This window comes from Geospiza fortis, unplaced genomic scaffold (assembly GCF_000277835.1).
Source record: "Geospiza fortis unplaced genomic scaffold, GeoFor_1.0 scaffold1, whole genome shotgun sequence".
Lineage (NCBI taxonomy): Eukaryota > Metazoa > Chordata > Aves > Passeriformes > Thraupidae > Geospiza > Geospiza fortis.
Window position 1 is genome coordinate 1,448,915 of NW_005054320.1, and position 5,198 is coordinate 1,454,112.

The 5,198-nt window shown below is 36.7% G+C and overlaps 1 protein-coding gene across 1 annotated transcript in view; it reads left to right on the plus strand.

The window, feature by feature from the left end:
* COL8A1 (collagen type VIII alpha 1 chain) overlaps nt 1–5,198 on the plus strand; it is an 87,199-nt gene that overhangs the window by 216 nt on the left and 81,785 nt on the right. The gene's annotated exons all lie outside the window — the stretch shown is intronic.

Consider the following 5,198-nt stretch of genomic DNA (forward strand, 5'->3'; position numbering starts at 1 on the left):
TTTTTTTTTTCAGATGTAGTGTCATCTGACATTTAAGTTAGTAACAGTCTGTTGTTTTAGCAGAGCAATAAAAACAGATCTTGCTGGGAAACACTGTGGCTGGGAAAAGGTCTTCTCTCCTTTTCTGATGGACTTTGAAGAGATTAGTATACCCAGACCAATTATAGCGATTTATTATCCCTCTTAATAGTCTCCTTTGCAGTCCAGTCAAGTTATGGGGAAAAAATCACTGTAAAGCTTCCTTAAATTCTGTTTGAGGAAAAAAAAAGTGGTTAGTGTTAATTTAAGGAAGGAACTGGGTTTTATTGCTAATATCATTGACTAGCTGGATTGAGACAATCTTGGGACTGAAGTGCATCTTCACAGGTTTCATTGCCTTTAAAAAAGGTGTGATGGAACTTAAGCCCTCACAGAAGCCCAGTAATAAGACTAATGGAATTCATTATCTTGTACCAAATATACTTAGATATTTTACAAGCAAAGTCCTGTTTCTTGGAACAACAGACCTTGTGTCTCTATGAAACTTTTAGATCAGCTTGTTTATATTTTTCTGCAGTTCTCCTACACGGGCATTTCTAGCATTAGAGGAAGGAATAGTTAAGTGGCTCAAAGACAGCTACTAAACAGTTAAAACATTTAAAAGTGGTTTCAAAACTATATTTGCATTCCCATCCATGCATCTGTCCATTCTCAAAGAGATCAATCCATTAGTGACCAGTAGCAGTTTTTCACATTGTGTGAGTCAGTGTACTTTTAGCACACACAGTCACCTGTTTAAAGAAATTCCGTCACAGAAATCCTAATCCTACAATGCCTCTCTCCGGTGCTCAGAGAGGAGGGAAAGCATGAGCGGCCAGAACCAGCAGTTAATGCTCTCTGTAAATGCAAAATACAGTCTTCAGTTAAATAGTGGTATTTTCTTCTTAATATCTAATTCTCTTTCTAAACTGAGTCCTTTCTGGTCTTTCACAAATAGAAAGTCTTCTCTAGAAAAGAATTATGTCCATATATAACTGTATTCACGTTAGCTGCAATATTTTAAGTTATAGTATTGTATAACAGCAGAACTCTGCTCCAAGTAGCCTTTTCTGCATACTTTATCTAAGCTTTTTTCTGATTTTATGTGTTATCTATTCTAACTAGTGGGGAAAGAAAAACACTTCCTTCAGCTATTTGCCTGCAAGATTACATAAGTATCTTTAAAAAAACCCAAACAACAAAAATCCAAAACCCAAATAAATTGAACTATTCAAAAAACAAAGTACAGTGTTTTCTACAGCAAACTTACAGTAAAACTATTTTTGCATCCAGGTAATTAATATAAATTGCCCATAGAAGACAGGAAGACAGCCCAATGGTTTTCCTCATAACTAGCATTAACTCTGAGCTACAAAATTTTATTTCTTAGTTAATGTGATTTTTACAGCAAACCTCCCTTTTCCAAAAACATCCCTGTTGTAAAACACAGATATGTGGTTTTAAGTTTAATGCATACAGAATTTAGGTCTACAGTGTGGCAGTAAAGCCTGATTTTTTTCACACAGAGTTTTACTCTATCAGATAAATCAAAATTTTTAATAGACCAAATTTCGTGGGAAAAAAATGCTTTTGCCACAGGAAATGTGTATGTAGCAAAATACCTTTTATTAAAGCCTGCTGGGAAATGTAAGGTTTTGGCATTTGAAAAATGGATTGCAGGACATATTAAGAAAACTTTATTCAAAGGAATGCATCTAATTTAGATCAGAATCTCCTCTGAGCAGTTTCTCTCAGGCTGAGTAGGTAATTCAGCTTAGCATCACTTTGCAGCAAGGGATGAAGGGAAACTTCGCCCCGCAGGTCTCCCAAGAGAACTCAGATGTCTAGGAATGCATTTATTGACCTCTGTGCTCATCTGAAATGCCTTTTTACAAGATCAAAGCACACTGATATTAAAAGTACTGTTTAAAGTAATGCTACAACCTGAATTAAGGAAAAAAAAAAAAGGAAATCATTGGGAGAGCAAGGAATTCAGATTTTTTGAATAATGATCATAACATTTAAAAATAATAAAGAGACTGTATTAATTTTTCCAGCAAAAGCCCAGGTAAGTGTTAAGCAGGGATGCTAAGTCACTTCTACTGGCAGTTATGCTTAGGGTTTTAGGTGTTCATTTAGGGCAGTAGTATCTATTTAATCCACTAGTGTAACTCCCAGTGCTCTCTAAAGTGCTAGACTAGATACATAGAAACAGAGGATAAACATATCTCTCTCTACTTATCTATGCATAGTTCTGCCACTGCTTGGGAGAAATTCTTACCTTCAGGAATTTATTTTCACACCTCTCTTTAGGGAGAGATTATGTTTTCCTCTGGCTGTGCTGTCACTAAATATATAAATTATTTTACTCAAGGTCACAGTGAAAATTCATGGAAGAATGTCAGATTTAGCTCCTCTGGTTTCCAGGACAGCACTAATCCCACACTTCATTTTGTATTCCGCCTTATAAAGTCCACCCCTTTGTAGCTTCTCTGTCTTTGCATGACTCCTTAGGGCTGAACATCAGGGAGAGTTCCAGTGACAAATCTTGAGAGAGGTAATTTACTCCTAACACTTTCAAAATTCCTGTGAAATCCTTTACAAACTCCTTTACAGGATTTACAAATAAATCATTCTTGAAGGGCGTAAATAAACAATTAAACAAATAAGCAAATGGTCATCTCTTTCTTACACTCTGTTGTTAAAGGAGACCAGCCCAGTCTTGGCAGGCTGAGGAAGCAGAGAATCCACTGCCATGGACAAAGAAATGATAGACAACATCTGACTATAGAACTCAGCCTTGGTAACTCAGCAGCAGTAAAGAGCTCAAAGAGAAGCTCATAGGGCTTAAGCAAAATTATTGAAAGGATCTTGTAGGGGACATTAATATTAATCTTCCTTTCTTTTTTACTTCTATAAACATACGGGATATAATTTCATACCCATTCAAACAAACAAATAAGCAAGCAAACAGACAAAAACCAAAGCCCCAATCACCAGCTTTGTCCTATCCCTCTAGTTTTCAGCCCTTAAGTTAATTTATTAGGGTACAGATTCATAATTGCTCCTATGGCCTTGCAAATACTGAATTTCAGAAAAACCTCAAAGCCAACAAAACAAAACCAAAACTAAATAACCAAAAAAACGCACGTCACCCAACAAATTCCAGTGCTCAATTTCCAGAGTTATTACCCTAGCAATAGAGGTCTTCTCTCTTACACTTTTAACTTAAAAATTACTGCTAAGCATGCATTGTTTGTAGAGAAAGTTGTGAACATGTGACGGTAACTGGAGGACTAGAAAAGGAACCATTAATGGTCATCTCACTATCTGCCACAGAAGGCAATTTTTATATATCTATGAGCATATCTGCATGGCAGAATTTTCTGCCCCCTTATTCTGTGTATCTCAGGGGAGGTAAGATAAGTTTTATCTCTTGAGCTTAAATACATGCCTATACTTTCCCTTACTTCTTTTGCCTTCCAGTTATTGTAGGCTGTAGATTCTTTCTTTCTACAGGGAGATAATTTTTAATTTACACTAATGTCATATTCCTAAAAGAGCAATGGTTTAGTGGAGGTAATGTAGTGAGGAATAAGACAATACAAAAACATTAGAGGTGGTGTGTTCTGCCTGTTAAAAAAAACAGCAAACATCTGTACTTAACTGTACAAATGATCTTTATTTTTGCCAGTTACACTTTCTAGAGTTTTGTGCAAGTGTTGTTGCCTTTTTTGTGGCTTTCCCTCTGCAAACAGAAATCCCAGAAAAAGTTGCAGATCTATATATATATGTTCAGAAAGATAATGATGACTCCTGGTTCTGAAGCCTCTTTTTGAGTCTTGAGCAATAACTATGCGTATTCCCTGTAGTCACCAGCAAACAATAATGCTTGCTCTCCCTGCACTCCTGAGATGTTGGATGTGTTTCTGTAATTGTCTTGATGTGTAATGAGTTTAATGTCTCATAATTGCACTGCAGGGAGTTAATACCACTATGAAGTCTTGGGACATCTTTAGGTGATTGAAATTTCATGTAAGTCCATATTTTATAGCAAAAACAAGATAAATGTAAATTTGTTGCTTATGAAAGGCAGATGAAACTGTATAGGGGTGACGTTACATGGACCCTTTTCAGAATGTAGTGAGAATCAGTTGGCCTCCCTTGGTTACAAAAAACACGTAAAGCAGCCCTATGAGAGTGTTTATCAGTTCCCTCTGCTGGCTACAAAGCCCAGGCCAGATGAGCAGCTGTGTTTGCAGAGGCGAAGGTCTGAAGTTCTATTCTCAGTGCTGTGAGCCGGTGGTGACCTGATGACTGTGGTGTCTGTGCACATCTGTGGACATCATTCTTTATTGGGATCTCATCAGCAGCCACACTGAGTTCAACATGAGGGCACTCAAAAATAATGTGGACTGCCTGGTAGGTAAGAAATTTTCCACTTTGGATTTGGAAGCATGCCCACAGCTATGCCATTCATAGTTCTACACAACTAGGGCATCCTTCTGTTCTGCATCTTATGCACACGTTGCTTTTTCCACCTCTTCAAGACAAATGTGTGTGTGTGTGCTCATTACACTCATATTGGAGACATCTGGGCAGTTAGCACAAAAATACTTGGCAATCCTGAAGTGTAACACTCCAAAATGACAGCTTCTGAGAACTCCACATTTGCAAGTAAGAAGTAAATGGTACCAAAAAGAGCACTCTAACCTTAAAAAAAAAAAAGAAAAAAAAAAGAAACCAAACCAACAAAGCAAAACGAACAAAAACTGCACCACAAAACAAAATAGAAAAAGAACCTAACTACTTCTTTTCCATTCCTGTAGGATAAGGCCTATATAACCTGGGTACACAACTGGAGAAACAGGTTACAAAATTTATGCAGTCACTTTGAAATAAAGCTGAGATATTAAAAAAAGTACTGCAAACTTAAGAAAAGGTTTTTGTTTTAAAAAAATATCCACAGCACTAAAAATAACAAACTCCTGGATCAGCTATGCCAGTTTACTTCAGCTCCTAGGAATCTATCATGGCAATATATAGGATACATGAAACCTATCCCATTAAAGGGAGAATGAGGCAAAATTAACAGCTTGACATAGTAGATATCAAAGGTATATTAAAAGCCAGAACTTTGAAACATCTGCAGCATATGTTTCCTGCTAACTTAAAAAGAA